Source organism: Balaenoptera borealis (genome assembly GCF_965194805.1).
Source record: "Balaenoptera borealis genome assembly, contig: HAP1_SCAFFOLD_701, whole genome shotgun sequence".
NCBI classification, from domain to species: domain Eukaryota; kingdom Metazoa; phylum Chordata; class Mammalia; order Artiodactyla; family Balaenopteridae; genus Balaenoptera; species Balaenoptera borealis.
Genome location: NW_028123499.1, coordinates 359,901 through 385,707, shown reverse-complemented (window position 1 = coordinate 385,707; position 25,807 = coordinate 359,901). Strand labels below are relative to the sequence as shown.

General features: G+C 35.0%; 1 long non-coding RNA gene across 10 annotated transcripts in view; it reads right to left on the bottom strand.

Annotated features, from left to right (window-relative positions):
* Positions 1 to 391: 391 nt before the first annotated feature.
* The window catches only part of LOC309621566, a 204,555-nt gene continuing 179,139 nt past the window's right edge, over positions 392 to 25,807 (bottom strand). For all 10 annotated transcript variants that reach the window (XR_014240094.1, XR_014240095.1, XR_014240096.1 and 7 more), the window contains one exon: positions 392 to 3,125. This is a non-coding gene — a long non-coding RNA (uncharacterized lncRNA). The remainder of the gene's footprint in view (positions 3,126 to 25,807) is intronic.

Here is a 25,807-nt window from a genome sequence, read left to right as displayed (position 1 = left end):
CATCAAGAACTATGGCTAAAGAGGCCTTATGAGGCACTCAAAGACCTCACTTAGCCTAGAGTAAGTGGTTATACAGACTAATCCTTCTGTAACCCAAGTGAGGGGTGGAGAAGAAGCACTTCCTCATAGCATAGGGCAGTGGTGATGGACAGAGAATATGCAAGGAATGAACTCTTAATACTGGCATCTTGTAGGCACACAGAGTACATAGATCATAGGAACAATGAGAAAAGAAACCTTTAGTTCCTTTAATTGGCTGAATTCATTAGAGGCTAGTATGGTTTAGACAAAAAAAAAAAAAAAAAAAAGAGGCTCTTTCTAGCACAAGAGTTGGAAGATTGGTGGCCTATTTCAGTAGTTCTTATATAATCCAAACTCAGGTGAACAAGTGTTAGAGACAATATACTTTTATTATTATCAATCTTTGTAGGAGAGGCATAAACCCAGTCTGATTATATTTGAAAAAAAACTACTGTGATAATACTTCCCTTCCATGTGTTGGAGTATAATCTGCCGTAATATATTTGGAGAAAATCTGGAATTTATCATATTCACAGTGAAAAAAAGAACAATCTGCCAGGGATTGGGGAGGGGAGGAGGGAAGGATGAACAGCTAGAGCAGACAGGATTTTCAGGGCAGTAAAACTATTCCACATGCTGTGGTGGTAATGGTGGGTACATAACATCATGCCTTTGACAAAACCCACAGAACTGTAGATCACAAAGAATGTGAGCCCTTAAAATAACTGACTTTATTTTATAACAATGTATCAATGTAGGTTCAATTTTAACGTGCTTACCACACCAAGGCAAGATGTTAATAATGAGGGCAAGGGAAGGATTGGGAGGGGGAGTATATGGGAACTCTGAACATGCTGCTCAAGTTTTCTGCAAGCTCAAAACTATTCTAAAAATAAATTCCAATAATTCAAAAAATGTAAAGAGAATAAGAAAGGCATATTAAGTTAATACTAAACTAAAAACTTTGGAGTAGGCATATTAATTTCAACAAGGCTGATTTAAGAATCAGCTTGGGACACCTGGAAACAAAGGGCAGGGTTAGCCCCTACAGCCAGTGCTGCTTTACAAGATTTGGACTAAACACATAACTGAGTCTTTTGCTCCATGTGGGAGTGAAGAAAAGTGTAGGAGGGGCCTTGCCTCCAGCCTTACAGTGAGCTCCCTGAGGGGTTGTTCTCTATCTTGTTTCACACTGAGACTGTTTATTGGTGACATTCTTTCTGGGTCAAAACCATTCCAGTGGGGGTAAGCTGAGACGAAGTGAGAGAGTGTCATTGACATATAGACACTACCAAATGTAAAATAGATAGCTGGTGGGAAGCAGCTGCATAGCACAGGGAGATCAGCTCGGTGCTTTGTGACCACCTAGAGGGGTGGGATAGGGAGGGTGGGAGGGAGATGCAAGAGGGAGGAGATATGGGGATATATGTATACATATAGCTGATTCACTTTGTTATACAGCAGAAACTAACACAACATTGTAGAGCAATTATACTCCAATAAAGATGTTAAAAAAAAATTTTTTTAATTAAAAATACCAAGGAAAAGGTGGGACATTACATATTAATAAAAGTATCAATTCTCCAAAAAGACATAAAACTCCAAAAGTTGTGGAATCTGACATCAAGCTTTCAATATATGTGAAGCAAAAACTGATAGATCAAGTAGGTACAGAATCAGTAAGGATAGACTTGACCTGGACAGTAATAGCAATCAAACTAATATAATTGGCATTTATAGAATACTCCACTCAACAACAATAAAATATACATTTTTCTCAAGCTCATGTGGTTCACAGAGAAGAGTCTCAAGAGGAATTTTAAAAAGCAATAATATAGAATTAAAAATTTAAAAAAAATTGTAGATACAGAGAAAGCAGTGCTGAGAGGAAAATTAAGTGCATATATTCAGAAAGAAGAAAGATCTATAATCAGTAATCTGAGCTCCACCTCAGGAAACTAGAGAATGAAGAACAATTTAATATTAGTGTAAGCAGAAAGTAAAAAGAAATAATACATACGTGAGCATAAGTTATTGAAACTGAAAACTTTAGTAGAGAAAATCAATGAAACCAAAAACTTCTTTGAAAAGACCAGCAAAACTGATAAACCTCTAGCCAGGTTAACAGAAAAAGAAAAGAAAAGAAAAAATAATTACCAATATCAGAAATTAAAGAGATGTCATCCTGACCTGTTTCATGAATGTTAAAAAGGCAGTAAAGAACAACAAGCAGAACTCTATAATTTAGATGAAACAGAATGATTTTTTCACAGACACAAATGCTTAAAAGTTACACAAGGAGAGACAGGTCATCTGATCAGGCCCATATCTATTAAAAAAAAATTGTATCAATAATCAAAAACCTTCCAAAAAAGAAACCTTCAGTTCAGATAGTCACCGGTGAATTTTACCAAATCAAAAGAAATGGTGCCAATTACCACAATCCCTTCCAGAAAACAGAAGCTGAGGAAACTCATTCTATGAGGTCAGCATTACCATAATACCAAAACCAGACACAAGCATTATGTGAAATAAAAATATTTATATATCATGTTAAGAAGTTGAAAACTTTCTCACTAAAATCCAGAAAAAACGAAAGATATTCTCTTTTACTCTTCCTACTCTCCGTTTTACTGAGATTTTTAGCTAGTACATTAAAACAAGAAAGAAAAAAAAAGAGAAAGTATTTGGCTTGGAAAGGATTAAATAAAGCTGTCTATACTTGCAGATGACATGATTGTCTCTGCAGAAAAATATAATTTTGGAAAATTATGGAAATAATAAAGGACTATAACATGGTTTAGTATATATTCTAGGTTTCATGGTTTAGTATATATTCTTGTGTATATGCTATACATACATATATATGTATTTTGTATATATACCGTACATATAAATATAAACACACATACATTTAATAAGTCAATGAAATTTGAAATTAAAACATACCATGTTGGGCTTCCCTGGTGGTGCAGTGGTTGAGAATCTGCCTGCCAATGCAGGGGACACGGGTTCGAGCCCTGGTCTGGGAAGATCCCACGTGCCGCGGAGCAACTGGGCCCGTGAGCCACAACTACTGAGCCTGCGCGTCTGGAGCCTGTGCCCTGCAACAAGAGAGGCCGCGATAGTGAGAGGCCCGCGCACCGCGATGAAGAGTGGCCCCCGCTTGCCGCAACTAGAGAAAGCCCTCGCACAGAAACAAAAACCCACCACAGCCAAAAATAAATAAAATAAATAAATAAAATAAATTTCTAGTTAATATTAAAAACAAAAAAAAACATACCATGTATATTGTACCATAAAGATGAAGTACTTAAATATAAATCTAACAAAATATGTATAGGAACTATATGTGCAAAACTATAAAATGCTGATAAAAGAAACCAAAGATTAAATAAATCAAGAGTTATTCTGTGTATACTGACTGGAAAAATCAATATTATTAAGATGTTTATTCTTCTTAACTGTATCTATATATTCCATGCAATTCCAATCAAAATTCCAGTGAGCTATTTTCTTGATATTGACACACTAATATCAAGTTAATGTGGAAAGGAGAAAGACCTAAAATTGCCAAAACAATAATAGAAGATTAACAGCATAGCTGTAGTGCTAACAATTCCTGATTTCAAGAATTACTATAAAGCTACAGTAATCAAGAGAGCATGATATTGGCTCAAGAATAGACACATAGATCAATTAAACCATATAAACAGCCCAGAAGGAGATGCACAGAAATGCAGTCAACTGGTATTTCACAAGGGACAAAGACAATCAAGAGAGAAATAGATGAATGGATAAACAAAATGTGGTACATTCAAACAGTGCAATATTATTCAATGAAGAAAAATAAATGAACTAAAATGCCATGAAAGGATATGGATGAATATTAAATGTATAGGGTAAAATGAAAGAAGCCAGTAGCAAAAGTCTACATACTGAATTATTCCACTTATATGACATCTGGAAATGACAGAACCTATAGGCATGGTAAATCAGTAATGGCCAGTAGATTAAAGAAGGGCTAGAAATGATGATGAAACACAGGGAATATGTTCAGCGTTTCAAAACAATGCTGTATACTTTCATTGCAGATACATGACACTAAGCATTTGTAAAATTCCATAGAGCTTTACAGCTCAAATAGTAAATATTAATATAAACAAATTTAAAAAAATCATTTAAGAGGTCAGGGGAATCCAGGATGGGTGCAGAATGTAACTCGGGGCTGGGTATATGGGAACTCTCTGTATTACCCTTTCAATTTTTCTATAAATCTAAAATCTTTTCTAAAAACAAAAACTTATTTTTAAAAAATTCTGCAAGACACAAATAGAATACATTCAAAGAAAGTCACATCATAGTCAAACATCATAAATGAAAATAATATTTAACCAGAAAATAAAAAGATACATTATATTCTGGCACAACAATAAGAAGAATGAGAGCTAACATCATCAGAAACAAGTGAAGCCAGAGATAATAAAATCATATATTTAATGAAATTATAGGAAAAATGTGTAACCCCCAAATTTTATATCTACTAATAATTTTGTCCCAAAATTAAGGTTAAATAATGAAATTTTCAAATAAACAAGAACAGGCAGAATTTGTTGCTAGCTGAACCAGACTGCAAGGAATACTGTTGATAGCGCTTCAGATAAGACAAAGAAAACCAAACCAAACCAAAACAAACAAACAAAAATGAGCACAAATTTACTGATGTACGTATCTGCAGGAAGAAATGAAGATCACCGGAAAGGGAAATTGTGAATTTAACTATAAAATAATATTTATAAAATATATTAAATAGTTACTAACTCTTTAAAGAAAAAACTACACTGCGGATACATAACACATAATAGAAGGAGAATGAGTGACAACTAAAGTACAAAGGACAAAACAACAATACATGGTATTTTACTTACAATAATGGCTAATGGGCATAATTTAAGTCACTTTGAAAAGTGAAAGATTAAAAAGCTGAATTTAGAAAATAACCAGTAATAACACAAAGCAACATACATTTAAAACATTGACAGAATTAACAGGAGCTACAGAAAAATATACAATGAACCACAGCTATTTCAAATAGGATTTTCTCATAATTAAAAACAAAAAAATCAGTAATGCTATAAAAGCTTTATTTTTTATTGAAGTAAAATTGATGTATACCATTATAAAAGTTTCCGGTGTGCAACACTGTAATTCAATACACAACGGGATCATCATCAAAAGTGTAGTTATCATCCATCACCACAGAGTCGATCCCTTTTACCCATTTTGCCCACCTCTCAACCCCTTCTCCTCTGCTATATCTGTTCTAGATATAAAAGTTTTAAACTATATTATTATCTAACTTACCTAACAGAAATTTATAGAATACTACATCTGGCAGCTAAAATACATAGTCTTTGGGGCTATAAAACAAGTCTCAATAAGTCACAAAGGATCATATGTTCTGTGAACATACATAAATGAATAAGTGTTTTCGCGAAGAATAATGAGATAATCTTATGTGTTTGAGAATTAGCAGTACGTGTCTAAATTAACACTTCTTTAAAAAAATGCAATGGGAATTTAAAATATATTATTGACAGTATGGAAATAGAAATTTCCCTTATCAAAACTTATATGATTGAGGCAAAACAGTCTTTGGATATACTTTATCATTTAAATATGAAAGTTTAAAAAATCAATAAGCTAAGCCTCCATCTCAAGATTCTAAAAAGGAAAAAGGAAAATTTAAAACCCAGAGGAAGAAGAAGGATAAAAAGTAGAATGATGAGAACAAAGATCAAAGATATAAAATAGAGAAAAATAACAAAGCCATAAGCTTTAATCTTTGAAAGTTTAATAAAATTGATAAACTCTGTAGTAGTAGAATAATACCCCCTCCCAAGTTGTAAAAGTGTTATTTCCCAGAACCTGGGAATATGTTCCCTTACATGGCAAAGAGACATTGCAGATGCAGTTAAGTTAGGATCTCCATAGCGTTTCCTGAATTACCCTGGTGAGCCAGTGTAATCACAAAGGTCCTTATTTTGAAAAAGAGTAGACGAGGGAAGCAGAAGTGTCGGAGTCAGAAAAGGAGATGTGACAGTGGAAGCAAAGTGAGAATGATTTCATTTCAGGCTGTAAGTATGGAAGGGGGCCAGTAGCTGAGGATTGGGGAGAGCCTCTAGAAGCTGAGAAAGGCAAGAAAATGGATTCCCAGAATGTGCAGAAGGAATGGGGTCCTGTAAACATTTTAACTGTAGCTTAGTTAGACCTATTTTGAACTGTGATCTCCAGAACTGTAAAATAATAAATTTGTGGTGTTTTAAGTCACTAAGATTGTGTTAATTTGTTACAGCAGCAACAGGAAACTAAGAGAAACCCTTAGCAAGACTGATAAAAAATGTAAAGTACACACAAATTAACGTTAACTGAAAGCAATATAGTGGTGCCAATACACATATTTTCAAATTAAAGGAGAATAAGAGAATACTGTATTTCCTTCTTGATTTTCAATACTGTATTTAGCAGAAACCAACTTTATTTATTAGCATAAGGACATAGGGGCGACAATGAAAAACAACAATCATAAGGAGAAAAAAGAAAAGAAAACAAAATGTACTATTTAATTAATTGTAAATGGATTTAAAAAATCATCCATTTTTAATTTGCTGTTTGTTAACTTTTTTTTTTTTAACATCTTTATTGGAGTATAATTCCTTTACAGTGTTGTGTTAGTTTCTGCTGTATATCAAAGTGAATCAGCTATACATATACATATAGCCCCAGATGCCCTCCTTCTTGCCTCTCCCTTCCCCCGTCCCTATCCCACCCCTCTAGGTGGTCACAAAGCACGGAGCTGATCTCCCTGTGCTTGAGTATCTTTTTAAAACAGCAAGATGTCCGGATCCTAATATCAATAAAACAAATTAGGACAATAAATGACTCCATTAAAATAAATCTGTTGCCCATAAATTTTCTAGCAATTAATATAAATCAACTTTATTATAAATTGTATAGTACACTCCTGCCAAATTGAGAACTATATATTTTATTTCCATCTGTATTTTGAAGTGTGAATACTAGAAAATTAGCTTTAATAAAAGCTCAATTAATCTAAGTAATAATGCCTAAATATCTCTTGGTGTGAAGGGTCTTGAAACACATGATTTTCCATCCCAATGCCAGTTTTGTCTAATCATCTTATGGGCAAAATTTATGTCATATTTTTGCTTTGAAAAATCTATTTGGAACAAAGAAAACTATAGTTAGGCAACAATTCCTGTATTGTTGAAAATTAGCAACTGTTATCACAACAACAACAATAAAATGTACTTTGACTCCAATGTAATTTTGTACTTAATTTTTCTCTTAATTTTCAAGAACCATTTTTTATTAAACCCATATAAGAAAATTTACTTATCGGTGTTATTTATATTTAATTTACAAGAAGACTGAAGCAACAGTTATGTCACTATTATATATTGCTTAAATTTTTTCACTGATTTTATGTTAGAGTTATTTGGAAAGTTTATAGTCCTTAAATTTCGATTAATGTCCTCACATTTTGTTGCATGTGTGCTCAGTTCTCCCAAAAATTATTTGAACTTGACCACTCTGAATATAAAGCTGGCATTCAAGTCAATCAAAAAATTACTTATGTCTCTGGTGAAATGTCTATTTACGTCTTCCGCCCATTTTTTAATTGGATTGTTTGTTTTTTTTGATATTGAGCTGCACGAGCTGTTTGTATATTTCGGAGATTGATCCTTTATCTATTGTTTCACTGGCAAACATTTTCTCCCATTCTGAGGGTTGTCTTTTCATCTTATTTATGGTTTCCTTTGCTGTGCAAAAGCTTTTAAGTTTAATTAGGTCCCAGAAGACATACAGATGGCCAAGAGGCACACAAAAAGATGCTCAACATCACTAATTATTAGAGAAATGCAAGTCAAAACTACAGTGAGGTGATACCTCACACCGGTCAGAATGGCCATTATCAAAAAATCTAGAAACAATAAATGCTGGAAAGGGCGTGGTGAAAAGGGAACCCTCCTGCACTGTTGGTGGGAATGTACGTTGATACAACTATGGAGAACAGTGTGGAGGTTCCTTAAAAAACTAAAACTAGAACTACCATATGACCCAGCAATCCCACTACTGGGCATATACCCTGAGAAAAGCATAATTCAAAAAAGAGACATGTACCACAGTGTTCACTGCAGCACTATTTACAATAACCAGGACATAGAACTAACCTAGATGGATAAAGAAGATGTGGCACCTATATACAATGGAATATTACTCAGTCATAAAAAGAAACGAAACTGAGTTATTTGTAGTGAGGTGGATGGACCTAGAGTCTGTCATACAGAGTGAAGTAAGTCAGAAAAAGAAAAACAAATACGTATGCTAACGCATATATGGAATAGATTCCATATATGCAATCTAAAAAAAAAAAAAAAAAAAAAGGTACTGATGAAGCTAGTGGCAGGGCAGGAATAAAGATGTAGACATAGAGAATGGACTTGAGGATATTGGGTGGGAAGGGAAAGCTGGGGCGAACTGAGAGTAGCATTGACATACATACACTACCAAATGTAAAACAGTTAGCTAGTGGGAAGAAGCAGCACAGCACAGGGAGATCAGCTCGGTGCTTTGCGATGACCTACAGGGGTGGGATAGGGAGGATGGGAGGGAGGCTCAAGAGGGATATGGGGATATATGTATGCATATGGCTGATTCACTTTGTTGTACAGCAGAAACTAACACAGTATTGTGAAGCAATTATACTCCAATAAAGATCTATTTAAAAATTACTTAGGATTTAAGTGAAATTCATTAAGACTAAGTACTTAATGAAAATTAGCAAGGTCTTTTATCTCTCTTTAGAAACAAATATCCATTTTTACCTTTACTTGATATATCTGAAGTAACATATATAGATTTGCCTTTGAATATTACATTTCTTCCATCTGGTCCACTACTATTTTGGAAAGCTTGGCCCTTTCTGAGTGAGAAACATAAGATTTGAAATGATTAAGGTCCATTTATAACATTACTATTTGCTTAAATTTTATATCATTATCTGTCATTATTGAGTAGAATGCATCACCCCTGAAGGAGGCATATGAGTCTAACGGTAAAAATATAAGGATGAGGCATATATTTAGGTCATGGATAACTCAGCAGGTAATGAAGAACGGAGTAGGCATTTAAAATCCCCTACATTTGAAAATCTTGTAAGCCAAAAGATGATTCTTAAACTACAGAAAATGTTATGTGTTTATCTAGTTGCTTGATATTGTTTTTTGTCACTTTTTATTGAATAATGGACATTGTGTGTAGAATAGTGCTGACTGAGGTCAGAACAAGAACATGGACCCAAACTGTCTCTCCTCCCAAGCCCACTGAAAGCAAGATGACAATGGAGACTTAGATAATGATTCTGTTAAGGTCAGCCTCCTGGACTGACCTCAGGGCCAGGGAAAGAAATGTAGCAGTAAATGGAAAATAACCAGGACATATTTCCTGGACAGTCATTTAAAAATGTAAGATTTCACAAAATATTACATGATATCATTTTACTATCTTGTTGTAAATGTGTAACTTCTCTCTTCTAATGGGACAAACAGAACTTTCCAACACCAAGCTAGCAAATCATTACATTTCATTAATCTCATTTTTTCTGATAGAAAAAAATATATATATTAATAAGGCCAATAACCAAAATTTCCTTGAGCAGCAAGTGAAATTATAAAAGTAATTTTTGCAAATAAACTCATAATCATTCCAGAAGAATTGTGAGTTTCTGGAAATCTAAAGGATGTCATATAATTATATTATTTCTTTTTAAAATATTTTCTAACAATGTGTGTGTTTAATTTGGGTGCTATAGGAAACATACAGCACCAAAATTAAACACATCCATGTACACACTCTCACAATTATATAGCATGTTTTTACTTTTGAGGGATAGATAGATAACAAAGCAATAAAATATAAATCATAAATCAGAATACAGCTTCACAGCCTGCAACTTCCCCTTTGAAACATAAGGTATGAAATTTTTGAAACAAAATTATAAAGAATGAGAACATTTGAAGGTAAGCCCAAGGCAATACAGCAAACAAAGGTCTCATTTGTATAAATAGAGTTGTATTAGAGGATAGATATAACAGAATGAGTTGCTATAAACAGGACTCAAAAGTTTTATGACAAAACGACTAATCAAACAAGTTTTTCTAGAATGAAGCAGTGATTGCACAGAGTCTAGTTATAGAAAAATAAATATATTCAAAATCTATGGTTCTCATTTTTCTTTACTGATCTTTTCCAACGTCCAGAAATCTCTTTCTCCTTTTTTTTCTCCTTGCTCTCTCTTTCATGTGTGGGTTATTGTTCCTCCTAAATTCATATGCTGAAACCCCACCCCCACAGTGTGATGGTGTCAGGAGGTGGGGCCTTTGGGAGGTGACAGGGTTAATGGCTTTATAGGAGCCACCAGAGAGGTTACTGCTCTCTGCTGTACACCCTGTGAGGATACAAGAAGTCAGCAGTCTGCCACTTGGAAGAGCGCCCTTACCAGAACTTGACCATGCTGGCACTTGGATCTTGGATTTCCAGCTTCCAGAACTGTGAGAAATAAGTTTATGTTTTTTATATGCCACCCAGTCTATGGTATTTTGTTACAGCAGCCTGAAAGGACCAAGAGAGTGTAGAGAATACATATAGAAATTAAACCAATGTATAGAAAGGATGAGGAATTTACCAACATCTAATTAGTTTCTAGGTATCTATTTCTTAATTATCTTTTGCCAGACTCTTTTTGTCTACCCAGAACTGTCCAAGTAATTAAAAACAAAATTCCAGTCAGCAAAAGTGGCAATGCCATTAGACATCATGGTTCCCCAGAAATTAATTTAAATCAACCATAGAGACATATTGTTTTTACCAACTGATGAAGGAAGCCTTCTTCAAGAAGAAATTGCACCTATTAAAAAAAGGCATCTGTGGGCTTCCCTGGTGGCGCAGTGGTTGAGAATCTGCCTGCTAATGCAGGGGACACGGGTTCGAGCCCTGGTCTGGGAAGATCCCACATGCCACAGAGCAGCTGGGCCCGTGAGCCACAACTACTGAGCCTGCGCGTCTGGAGCCTGTGCCCCGCGACGGGAGGGGCCGCGATAGTGAAAGGCCCGCGCACCGCGATGAAGAGCGGTCCCCGCACCGCGGTGAAGAGTGGCCCCCACTTGCCTCAACTAGAGAAAGCCCTCGCATGAACCGAAGACCCAACACAGCCAAAAATCAAATAAATAAATAAATAAATAAAGTAGCTATTAAAAAAAAAAAAAAAAAAAGGCATCTGTGACCAAAACCAATAAAATTAAAAGCCCTTTTAAATTTAAATAAGATTTTGAAAACTTGAGGAAAAAATTAAATAGATGGTAGGAAATAAAATCAAATAAACATGTCATAAATCAGGGACAATAAAGATGGGCACCAAACTCCCATCCAGAACACTGAGTATGGAAAGAGTGTTTTCAACTAACAAAGTTAACAGAATTTAAAACAGGCATCCAACCAAACCACAAATCAAATGTGAAGGTGGAATAAAGACATTTTCAGATATGCAAACATTAAAAAATATATCAGTAAGATCTTGCTTTGGGCTGGCTAACTGAAATGCATTCAGGTTCCTATAAAAAAAAATACTGTAAACAGCGTGGCTTATAAATAACAAACCTTTATTTCTCACAGTTCTGGAGGCTAGGAAGTCCAATATCAAGACACCAACAGATCTGGTGTCTGGTGAGGACCCATTTCCTCATTGACAGCCCTCTTCACACTGTAACTTCATGTGGCAGAAGGAGCCCCGGGATCTCTATCATTTTTCTTTTATAAGGACCCTAATTCCATTCATGAGAACTCCATCCTCATGACTTCATCTAATTCTCATCAACTCCCAAAGACCCCACCTCCTAACACCATGACAATGAAGGTTAGGATTTCAACATATGAATTGTGGGTGTGGCGGCACAGAGGACAGAAGCATTCAGTCCACTGCAGATGGGTTGCAGCAAAATTAATTAGTGAACCAAGAAGGAAGAACATATGAGACCCAGGAAGAAAGCATTCAAACTGGCCTGATAATTTGATGCTGGGAAGTAAAAAGCACCAATCTATGTAGGGAAGAGTTCCTGAGTGGTCTGAAATGTCAAATCAGAAAGCTGAGATTTACCATTTTGAATGGAGAGAAATTCAAAAAGAGTACATCAGACAGCAGTACAGAAGTCATGATGCTAATCTTGGTGCTACCACAAACTACCTGAGTGAATTTTTTAACTTAAACTTAGCCTTAAGTGTCACAGTCAGAAGGACTGGATGATAAACGGCCAGAACAACCCTCCAAAGCTAAAGGGAGGATTAAGCCAGGTCCTGCAGCTGACAGCATGCACACACTCAGGACAGGCAGAGGAGTTCAAACACCAGGAAGATGCTCTCAAATGTGCACAGAATGTAGTCTGGGGTTAAGCGGTGAAGTTTACATTCTAATATGTGAAAATTAGTACTGAGAAATTAAATTATAGTCACTGATTAAGGAAAGGAATTTGTTCTCTGAATAAGGAACTGTTCTCAATGCCCTGAAAAAATTAATAATAGAAGAGATAGATACTATCTAAAAATTCTATGTCATTGTAGACAGTGTGAAATATATATTAGCAAGTTAATACCTTATTGTCATCAGTATTATTATGGGTATTCACTTTTTTTTTTTTAATTTAAAGTAATTACGTTACAAGTGCAATAGCTAAATTTACTTCCACGTTTAAATCTGTCAATGGACAGGAATAAATGTAGCTATTATCATCAGTCTTGTTTTACACTGCAGCACTTTGGGAAGGTCTTTCAGGCATGTTATATTATGATACACCACCTCTTCCAGAAAGTTCAATCATCACAACATATTTATCTTTCTTGCTATGTATTGGATTCCTGATTCTTTGTCATCTTGGCACAGATGAATTTTTTAACATTATATATGAAATTGCAGAGTTAAAACTTCTCTTGTTTTTCCCTGCCTTTTTGTGTCTTCTAACACCAGAGCTGTCAAATATGATTGGCAATATTCGCGAAAACATGATTTGTTCATGTTTTCTAACCTCAGCTGGACCTGCATTGTTGCTCAACAACACTTTATTAATTCCTATCATATCTTCCAGAGCAGTGTTATCCTCTGCTTAACTAAGTACTTTCCCTCCATTCTGTTATGATTTGGAAACACTGAAAAGGCATTTCTTAACCTTAAACTTTCTGCTTATCTCTTCTCTAACATTTCCTTTCTTCCTCCAGAGAGAGAGAGAGAGAAGCAGAGAGAGAGAGAGAGAGAGAAAGAAAGAGAGAGAAGCAGAGACAGAGAATCTTTTTCTTTCCAATTAAAATCTGTATTAACCTGAGTCAATCCAAAGGCATCTCCTCTAAGAGCCTAGTCTACCAATTATGTTCTGCTTCTTAAAATACCTCTCATTGTTTTTGTACCAACAGTCACAAAACAACTGGTCAATTGTTATTAAACTAAAAACAAACAAATACAGACTAAAGTATTTCTCCACTGTTATAACTTACCTTTTTCTTCTAGTCTTTAATAAATGGCTAATGTGCCAATTTGCCTAATTTACCCAACTCTCTCTAGTCCAACCCCACCCTAAACTTTGAAGCCTGGGTTAGCTTCTTGACATTCCTTCACCAAAGCACTGATTCTTCTCTATCTGTGGTTACTTATGACTACCATTTTTTCAAATTTCAAGGACGTTATTTTCATGCTTTTCATTCTCCTCAAAATCTTTATAAATTGCAAATCTCTCCTTGAAATATCTTTTTTGAAATATCACGGTTTGCTTATTCTTTATTTTCTTTCTAAATTCAAATTTTAAAAAATCTCTTTAATGAACTTCCAGTTTGATCTTAATTAATTATTGGTCTTCCATGACCCAAAATTAATATTATCAACTAACTACTGGACTTCTACTTTCATTCATTCATTAACGCATGTATGTATTGGGCACTTACTGTGCTTTAGACAGTCTATACAGAATAATGAAAGAAGTAGAGAAAACAGAGAACAATCCTTGCCATTACAGTTTAACATTTTAGCTTTGCACTGTCTAAGATGATAGCCACTGGCCATGTGTGGCTATTTAAATTACAACTTAAAGTAAGTTAAATAAAATCATGATCCATTTTCTTAGTCACTCTATCTATATTTCATGTTATCAAAATTCACACGTGGTAGCAGCTTCCAATTTGGAAAGGCCAGATACAGAGTATTTCCATAATGCAGAAAGTTCCATTGGATAGTACTGCTCAAGCCAGAAGTAACCAATAAATAAATAAACTAGTGAAAATTAAACTGTACACTGCATGGTACACTACCATGGGGAAAAATAAAGCATGGGAAAATTATGGAAAGTGTGGGAGTGAGGTATAATCTCTTTTATAATGGTATTCAGGGAGAATTTTGTTAAAAAATATATTTGTGTAGAGACTTAAAGATGAGAGAGCAAGCTATGCAGATATGATGAAAAAGGGTATTGCAAGCAGACAGATTAGCCAATTTAAAGGTTCTAAAATATAAGCATGCTTAATTTATACCAAAAAGAGCATGGAATCTTGTGTGTCTGAAGAACAATAATAATAGGAGAAGTAAGGAAGACGCTTTGTGGCAGTAGCAACAGTGAGAAGTGTTCAGATATAGAATATATCCTGAACAATGAGCCAACAACGTATGTTGATGGAATGGATGTGAGGTGTGGCTAACAACTTCAAGATCATGGCCTGAAGAACAAGAAGGGTAGGGTACTTATTAATTTAAGGGAGGGAGATTGCAAGATTAGCAGGCTCTTACTGGAGGAGCTCCAATTAGGATATGGGTTTGGGTCCTGTTAATTTTAAAAGACCTACTTGAGATCCAAGCAAAGAAGTCAAATAGTGTTAAAGATATATTATTAGAGTTCAGGACTGAGATAAAAATGTAGGACTTGCTAGCCTATCAAAAGCACCTCAAGCTATTTAATGGAAAATACCATGCAGAAAATCAGTAAAATGAAGAATTCCAAGAACTGATCCCTGGATCTCTCCAGATTTTTTCCAAGAAATCAAAAAAGAATTCCAGTACTTTTGGACAAAATCAGGAGTGTTTGTTTTCTTAAAGCCAAATGAATAAAGAATTTTAAGGTACTGATAACCTTTACTAAACGTTGCTACCAGCTCAAGCAAAATGAAGTCAGGAAACTGATCATTGGACTTAGCAATGTAGAGGAAATACCTCATCCTTCCTGTAAATCATTTCCTCAGATGCTTTCAAAAGCCAATAATTATATCCTGGACATTTGCCTCTGGTTCACCATAAGTAGCTCTAATTTCTTGGTAAAACCATTTACCAGTTGCAATAGATTCTACCTTTTCAGAACTATCACATCAGTTTCCTTATTTTTCTATTCCAATCTCTCTGCCATTAATGTACCTCAAGTCCAAAAGTTCAGTTATACACGTTTATATCAGCCCTTGCATTTTTTTCTTATCTCCTTCAAGAGGGACTTAGCTTCAAGTCATCATTTTACCTTAGCTGTATTAATTTTCAAGAAATAAAGTTTTCTATCTTGTCATTTCTATTAGGAAAAAATCAATGATTTATGCCAGGTACCAAATGTAGTATAATCCCATTTCTCTTCGACTGTATTTTTCCATTGAATATATTCAGTATTCCATTTTTTTTTTTAATCCTTCAATTTAATTGTATGCTTCTTCAACTGTGGCCCTGTCACCTACCTGTACAAACCATTTCTTAAAATATTTACCTTTGAACACTGGCTCTATTTCCTCACTACCTTTCTCTCTTTAATGCAGAAAAATCTGTTTTCTTTCCATAACCTCTCTGAAATAACACTTCTAAAATCTTCATTGATTTCTCCACCTGGAAAGCTAGTGGTCAATATCCTTTTACTTGCTGTCTCAGCATTTGCTGCCCTCTTTCTTAAAACAGTTCCGTGATGTCACACTCTAGGCTTTCTCTTAACACTCATTTATTCTTTCTTCATCTTTCAGTCTTATCCCATGCTACTTGGTCAGTATTTTGGGGTGCATTATTACTTTTTCATTGCTCCCTAGCAAAGCCCCATTACTGCTCCTACATCAATAATCCAGTCTAGCCTCACTCTTTGAAATTGTAAATCTGCATCACTGCTTTGACATCTACTTCAAAGGAACCCCATAGGTACTTAAAATGAGTTTGTAGTCTCCCTCCTTTAAAGAATTTTATTTCCCAGTCTTGCCTAAATTCTCTATCACTGTGAATAAAACCATTATTCAATTAAATATCACAATCCAGCGACAAAGAGTAACCTTGGATAACTCTGTCCCTTTAATTTCTAATTCTCCACAATGTACTTTCCATTTTACATCTTAAATATTTCTTAAATTCGTACAGATATCTATCTCCAAAGCACTTATTTGGAGCAATCATTAGCTCTCAACTGGTCCACTGTAGCAACATTTTCATCTCCTTCCTTCCAACCCTTTTGCCCCTCCAACTTTTCTTCACTCAACAGTGAGTGTTTTAGTTCTGATAATAATAAAACAACATTTTCTCTTATTATTCACTTAAATAATTACCCATTACTTTTAGGATAAAGAACAAACTGACTTTTAAAAACCCTGCAACATCTGGGACTGTCTTGTGTTTCCTATTTCCCCTACAACTGGAGAACACCTGGCTCCCTGTACTGCAGCCACACTGGCCTTACATTTCATACACACTTTCTCACATGCATGTAATACTCTTTTGTCCTCCTTTCACCTCTGTCCTCTGAACTCATTTTTTTTTTTTCTTCAGGGAATTCTCCATTCATCTATCTGATGAAGTCATAGTTCATATCATGTATTTTCTAGAACTGTGCAACTGTCTATCACAACCTTCAGAATCATATAATTGTAGTTTCAGATATTGTTATGTAATTATGTCATTTGTTCCTATTTTCCTTTACTCTATATAGTCTCAAGACCTGGTGTTTCTTATAATGTGAAGTATGGATTTTTAGTGTGTAACATGGTCTCTGGAATTGTAGCCCCAAAAAATTATTTGTAGAGTTAATCAGTTAAATTCTCTCAATTAAATTCCTCTATAATATGATTTTAAACTACTTTTCTGGCTTTATATACTATCATTCCTCTACATTTGCTCACTCTAAAATAACACTTTATGACTTGCTCTTTCTGAAGATGTTTCTTACTTTTACACATTTTTCCCAAGATTTCATGCTCTTTTCTCTGACTGCACTGCTCTCTCATCCAATTCTCCATTTCTCTTCTGAAATAGTACACATATTTGAAAGCCCACCTTGAATGTTATCTCATCATTATAATATTTACTTCCTTTTAGTTTCCAGATTTTAAAAAATCTCTTCAAAGTCACTTTTTTTTTCTCATTTTTAACTTTATTTTTATTGCCTGAAGTGGGTCTCTTGTAGACAGCATATTTATGGGTCTTGTTTTTGTATCCATTCAGCCAGTCTATGTCTTTTGGTTGGAGCATTTCATCCATTTACACTTAAGGTAATTATCAATATGTATGTTCCTATTACCATCTTCTTAATTGTTTTGGGTGTGCTATTGTAGGTTTTCCTTCCCTTGTGTTTCCTGCCTAGAGAAGTTCCTTTAGCATTTGTTGTAAAGCTAGTTTGGTGGTGCTGAATCCTCTCAGCTTTTGCTTGTCTGTAAAGGTTTTAATTTTTCTGTCAAATCTGAATGAGATCCCTGCTGGGTAGAGTAATCTTGGTTGTAGGTTTTTCCCTTTCATCACTTTAAGTATGTCCTGCCACTCCCTTCTGGCTTGCAGAGTTTCTGCTGACAGATCAGCAGTTAACCTTATGGGAATTCCCTTGTATGTTATTTGTTGTTTTTCCCTTGAGGCTTTTAATATTTTTTCTTTGTATTTAATATTTGATAGTTTGATTAATATGTGTCTTGGCGTGTTTCTCCTTGGATTTATCTTGTATGGGACTCTCTGTGCTTCCTGGACTTGAGTGACTATTTCCTTTCCCATATGAGGGAAGTTTACAACTATAATCTCTTCAAATATTTTCTCAGTCCCTTTCTTTTTCTCTTCTTCTTCTGGGACCCCTATAATTCGAATGTTGGTGCATTTAACGTTGTCCCAGAGGTCTCTGAGACTGTCCTCAGTTCTTTTCATTCTTTTTTCCTTATTCTGCTCTGCAGTAGTTATTTCCACTATTTTATCTTCCAGGCAGGTCACTTATCCGTTCTTCTGCCTCAGTTATTCTGCTATTGATTCCTTCTAGAGAATTTTTAATTTCATTTATTGTGTTGTTCATCATTTTTTGTTTGCTCTTTAGTTCTTCTAGGCCCTTGTTAAACATTTCTTGTATTTTCTCCAGTCTATTTCCAAGATTTTGGATCACCTTTACTATCATTACTCTGAATTCTTTTCCAGGTAGACTGCCTATTTCCTCTTCATTTGTTAGGTCTGGTGTGTTTTTACCTTGCTCCTTCATCTGCTGCTTATTTCTCTGTCTTCTCATTTTGCTTAACTTACTGTTTTGGGGTCTCCTTTTCACAGGCTGCAGGTTCATAGTTCCTGTTGTTTTTGGTGTGTGTCCCCAGTGACTAAGGTTGGTTCAGTGGGTTGTGTAGGTTTCCTGGTGGAGGGGACTAGTGCCTGTGTTCTGGTGGATGAGGCTGGATCTTGTCTTTATGGTGGGCAGGACCGCGTCCAGTGGTGTGTTTTGGGGTGTCTGTGACCTTATTATGATTTTAGGCAGCCTCTCTGCTAACGGGTGGGGTTGTGTTCTTGTCTTGCTAGTTGTTTGGCATAGGGTGTCCAGCACTGTAGCTTGCTGTCATTGAGTGGAGCTGGGTCTTAGCATTGAGATGGAGATCTCTGGGAGAGCTCTTGCCGTTTGATATTACATGGAGCTGGGAGGTCTCTGGTGGAGCAATGTCCCGAACTCGGCTCTGCCACCTCAGAGGCACAGGCCTGACACCCGGCCAGAGCACCAAGACCTTGTCAGCCACATGGCTGATATATACTGCCAAATAAAACTCAGGATCATCAACCAATATGAGAAATCTGAGAACCAGAAGAGATTCATCCAAATTTGTCTGGATTCTCCAAGGAGGTGGATGGGCACCAGAGGCCTCTGCTGGTACCACGGCTCTGGCTCATTGTAGTGTTCAGGCGAAGGAGAGAAGTCTGCTTTGGGTCCCTTTGTTGATCACCAAAACAGTCAAAGTAGCCCAAGACTGGAAATAACTGCAAAGCCCATCAGGTAAATGGGAAAGAAACTGGAGCACAACCACCAGTGGAGTAGCACTAGGGACTTCCCTGGTGGTCCAGTGGCTAAGACTCTGCTCCCCCAATGCAGGAGGCCCAGGTTCAATCCCTGGTCAGGGAACTAGATCCCACATGCCGCAACTAAGTGTTCACATGCTGCAACCAAAGATCCTGCATGCCGCAACAAAGATCCAGCACACGACAACAAAGATCCCAGGTGCCGCAACTGAGACCGGGCACAGCTGCTAGTGTTGGAGGGTCTCCTGCAGAGGCAGGGGTGGCTGTGGCTCACCGTGAGGACAAGGACACTGGCAGCAGAAGTTCTGGAAAGTACTTCTTGGCGTGATCCCTCCCAGAGTCCCTCTTCAAAGGCACTTAAAGCCTACGTTGAATTATAGAAACTTGTATACTTTTCATACTTTTGTCCCCAAGGGAATTGTGTACTCCTCCAGTGCGAGGACAGTGTTTCCTTTTGGTTTCTATCCCTGTGACATCTGACTCAGTGCTTTGATGGTTGAAGTCAATTATTTATTTATTTTTTATTAAGTTGGAATGCCCAAGGTCACAGAGGAAAGGCAAGTATCAAAATCCATGTCACCTCATCCCATTACATGACATAGTTCAACCTTGCATGAAAATTTGTTGGCAATATAATGGACAGACTCTATTATTTAAAACGCAACTTTAAGCAGATGTGAACATTAGGAGTAGATGGCCATCATGATTTGTTAGTTATTAAAATTTATTTTTTGATTAAATGAAAAAATTCTAAATATATTGTCATCTATTAGGCTCTGATTTGGCCAGTTGCCTAATACTTCTCTACATGGTTGTAATCTTGGAATATTACATAAGTCATTCTTTAGTTAGGCTAAATTACTTTAAGTGATGCTACTCTTTAGAATCAAAGACTTAGATTAAATCCTTAAAACATCAATGGAATTTACAGAATTTACAACATGCTAGTTAATGTTTCTCACATTTTAGTTATTGATTTCCATTTTCTATGAATATCAAGATTAATTATTTCTCAAGTTGCCTGGATAAAGATACACATGGTGTTCAATAAATTTTGATGTTCATTTTAGAAAGTCAGTATCTACTTATAAATTATGTAATTTTCATGATATTTATAACTGAAAAAGTAATTCCTTCTTTCAACTGAACACACACTTAAAAATCCTCTTCTTTGAAAAGATATTTTGGAAAATATAACTAATTTTCTGAAATGAATATACATTGTTTTTATTAATATTTTTCACTTTAACTCTAATATTCTTTTGAATCATTAAAATTTTATTATTGGGGAAACGTCTAGGAATTGGCAGGATTCAAATAGAATAACAAAAATGAAATATATAGCAGCTCATACACATAAGGCAAAATATTAGCAGATTGAAAGGTTGGGAAAAGGCAGCAAGGTGAAACATATAAATACACATGGAAAATTTGTTCATGTAACACCCAACTTCCCAGTAGGTAGTGAGACAGACACTCCATTGAGAAATAAAGATGTATTTCCCAGGGAGTGAAGGCAAATTGTCTGAGACAAAAATAAAATTGAAAGTGTATGAAGTGTGAACATGAAAATATACAAGCACTACTATTATGGACTGAATTGTGTGTCCCCTAAAACTCATATGTTTAAGCAAATGTGATGATAATTAAAGGTGAGACCTTTGGGAGATAACTAGGCTTAGATGAGGTCATGAAGGTGGGGCTTTCATGATGAAATCAGTGCCCTTAGAAGAAGAGATGCCAGAGAACTTGCTTTCCACTCACTCCTCACCATGGGAAGACACACCAAGAAGGCAGCATCTGAAAGCCAGGAAGAGAAGTCTCACCAGAAACTGACCATGCTGGAAACTTGATCTTGGTGTTAGAACCGTGAGGAAATAAATGTCTGTTGTTTAAGCCACCTAGTTTATGCTATTTTATTATGACAGCCCAAAATAACTAACATAACTATCAAGAGTTACACACAAAAATCAAACATTAATTTTACACCACCAAAGTAGGTTTAGAACCTGGATACTGCTGGAATTTGTCATTATCGGTTGCTTACCCACAGAGAAATAATTTAAATAATATAACCATGATCTTCCAAGAAAAGGCTTTCAAATTCAAAACTAAACCAACTTATTTATTAGCCTTAGTAACTGAACATCCTTTGCACTCAGGCTAATATTTTGGCTGTGAGTCTCTTCAAGGTTGTACCCCAAAAGTTAAATTTATGTGATGCATTTTACTTACAGCAACATTTGTATTTCTTTGAAGCAATGAGATTTATCCTCATGTCTTACTCCATTGGTAGCAATTTTCAGAGTAAATATGACCAACTAGGCAGTAAAAATACATTGGGAAAATTTCAAAATGTTAACTACTTAGATCACCTCACATAGCTGGAAAAGATTATGCCATTCTCTTCCTTTATGTTATATAGACGAGGAACCAGTGGTTCAAAATCATTTATAAATTGATTTATAGATCCAGGAGAGGTAACCTGGTATTCTTACACTACACTGTGTTTTTGTAGTATTTGTTATGTATTATTATTATTTTTTTTTTTTTTTAAATCTTTTTTTCATGTTATACACTCTTTTTTTTTTTTTTTTACTTTATTTATTTATTTATTTATTTTTCGCTGTGTTGGGTCTTCGGTTCGTGCGAGGGCTTTCTCTAGTTACGGCAAGTGGGGGCCACTCTTCATCGCGGTGCGGGGACCGCTCTTCATCGCGGTGCGCGGGCCTTTCACTATCGCGGCCCCTCCCGTTGCGGGGCACAGGCTCCAGACGCGCAGGCTCAGTAGTTGTGGCTCACGGGCCCAGCTGCTCTGTGGCATGTGGGATCTTCCCAGACCAGGGCTCGAACCCATGTCCCCTGCATTAGCAGGCAGATTCTCAACCACTGCGCCACCAGGGAAGCCCTGTTATGTATTATTTTATGCACTTTAAAAATTTCTAAATCATTGCTAACTTAAAATTAAATGTGTATATGAAACAACTATACAGTCTTTTGCAAATGCAAACAAAAGCTAAGTTTATTCATTTGAACATAAAAATGTAGACTATTTTACAAATAAACAAAAGTACTACTCTATTTTTTTGGTATTCTATTGTTTGAACTAGGCACTTTGCTGATTATCTAATTGACAAGTGACAACATATTTTAATCTAATATTATGATAATACTTGCAAATTCAGTTAAAGCTATGTAAACATTATCCACACAGCTACCTACCTACTGGTTTGAATTGTATATAATACATAATCTGGCATTTAATAGCACAATCAACACTACTGAAAAGAGTTGCTTATAAAATTTCGGTGCCTGGAACATAGAAGTGATTACGTATATCTTGAATAAGTAAATGAAGTAATAAATAAAATATTTTCTCCTTTTAAAAAATTATTTTGTGTTCAGGAACCAGAATTATGTGTTAATAAAAGATATTTTATTCACATTTTAGTAAATACACAAATGTAAGCATACATTATTCATTTTAATTTGTTTCATTATGAGTGTGTTTATTGAAATAATATATGTTTCCAGGCATTTGAAATCAATATTTATTAATTAGTCTTTACTCGTCCATAGGCAATGCATAATGAGTATGGCTATTTAAAAATAAATGCCAGTGAAAAAAAGAATTCATGGCATAATTATGGCAGAATAAATATAAGAAAATCTAGGTAATGTAAATTTGTTTGAACTTTTAAAATTTATATTTATATCAGTACTTATTATTTCTTAGTCAAATATATTTTTGAGATATTGTTTCTTGATACTTTTATTCACAGAATGCTTCTTCTTGTATGTATCATCCCTGACATAAAACACAAAAACAAAATCTATTCTTGAACTTAATTTTAATACTCTGTAGTTACTACATGAATGTGAGAGTTGGCAAAGAGTTCTAGCAAATAAATAAACATCTCCAAATGTTTCAACACATATAGTCATAAAAATATCGCATTTTAAAATAAAATATATTGTATTACCGCAATATGGCAAGGTGGTTAAACAGGCTTCACATATTTAAATCCTAGCTCAACTGCTCATTTGCTTTTTAATATTAAAAAAATTACTAATTATTTCCATTTCTTATTTTACTTATTTAAAAAATAGAGATCATCATAATACCTACTGTATCAGCAAAGGTTGATTGATGAAAATGGAAACGCAATAATAGTAGGAATGTGATTTACTCTAGGAATTAAAGCTTGCACAAAGACAGAAAAATGAATGTCCAAACACAGGTAAGAGAGATTCAGCTGTATCACCACCTTGTCAATCTGAGAAGCCAAGCACATATTCAGCTACAGAAGGGCAAGTGCAAAGAGGGAGCTACTAGAATAGGAGTGTCAGCCTATTGCCTCTGTGAATCTACACAAAAAGCCCACTGGCAGAAGATCTGGACAATGAGTTGAGAGGGCAGTAGGACAAGCTGGAAAATTCTGGGTACTTCAGCATCTAACCACAGCAACATTCACTGAGTGATGGCCAATGCCACACTTCTTCATTCCACACCTTGTGAAAGTTCCTGGCCAACTCTAACCTAAGACTTGACAGGAAATTGGATTCTGGAAAATTTAGTTCCCAGTTTAACATGGTTGACAATAGGATAATGGGACACAACTTTATTGGACCTGCGACGATTACAGGAATTAATACAAAATTTGGTTCAACTCACACACCCGTTAAGTCCAAGAAATTAAATGAATCGCAATCACAATAGACATAAAGACACCCATCATAAGGCTTATCTAGTGGTAAAGATAAACTCTTAAAAGAAACTAGAGAAAAAGACACAATGTGTACAGAGGAAAGAAAATAAGCAAAACAATAAACTTCTTATCACAAACTCATGTCAGACAACAAATGTAAGAAAAACATGTCAGCCAAGGATTCTAAACACAGAGAAAATGTATTGTAATAATAAAGGGGAAATAGTTTTTCAGGCAGAAAAGTTCAGAACCCATTGTCCATGAACCTGCCCCAAAGATATGTAAAAGTAAGTCCTACAGGTAGAATAAAATTACACCAGACAAAAATGAATGAAAAGTGTCAGCAAAAGTAAATGCATGTGTAGGTATAGAAGATAATGCTTTTTATCTTGTTTTAATTATCTTTAAAAGATAATTTACTCTCTAAAGAAAACAATAACAATGCTCTGTGAGATTTGTGTGCAAGTTACATTTACTAATACAATAATAGAACTGGTAATACAGTAATAGAAATGAAAAAAAAGGTGCACTTTTGTACTATTCTTACATTGTAAGTTAAGTAGTACATGTAATCTGAAGGTAGAATGTGATGTTAAAAAGTGTCTATTTCATACCATAGAGCGATCATTGAAAAAGAATAATAGAACAAAAATATATAGCTAAGATGTAATGACATTTAAAAAATCGAGATAAGGCATGAAACATTAAAAAAAAAAACACACAGAGAACAGACGGGAAAAGAGAAAACAAACAGCAAGATGTCAGACTTAAACCGTAACAAAAATTACAAGAAACAAGAATGATCTAATCACTATGAGTTAAGGCAAGCTCACAGAGTATAAAGCTAGATGATAGAGCAAGATCAAAATATTCACCTTACAGATATCCCACATTAAATAACAAGACACAATAAGTTAAAAACTAAAGAACATTAAAAAAAAAAGAAAACATTTTACCGAAGGTCCTAGGCAGTATAAGAAAGGCAGACAAGGAAATAAAAATAGACATACTGTAAGGGAAGTAGAAAGTCCATCTTTATTTGCAAAAGGAACTATTGTGTATACATAAATCCTGAAGAAATAAACAAAAATATAATAGATTTATATGTATCTTTAGCATGGCTGTAGGTTAAATGGGAAACATATTTATATATATATAATATTTTTATACGTCAGCCACAAAGAATCTAAATATGGAATTTTACAGAATAATAGCAAAACAAATGACAAAAGGATTAAAAGAGACAACATAAGTTTGTAAAAGATGAATATAGTTTGAGGGTTTAAATGGCCTGCCTTCAAGAGATATTATAGTCACAATAAACAACACAGGCTAGTATGAGAAGAAAAAATGTGTGTGTGTGTGTGTGTGTGTGTGTGTGTGTGTGTGTGTGTATACACACATATATATCAACTGAGTCAAGAAGAGAGAAGAGAAATAGATGCATACATACAAAATCAATTGAGTTATGAAAAAGTACAAGGCTATTTAAATGTGGAAAAGAGAATCTTTGCAGCAAATTCCTCTAGTACAACTGGAAATTCATTACAATGGAAAATATATATCTTTCATTCAATTTTGTTATGAACCTAAACTGCTCTAAAAAATAAAGTTTATTAAAAATAAAAAAAAAGAATATATATTAAAAAAAACTCCCACCATACATAAAAATTAATTCCAGATGGATTATAGCCCTAAATGTGGAGACCTAAAATTA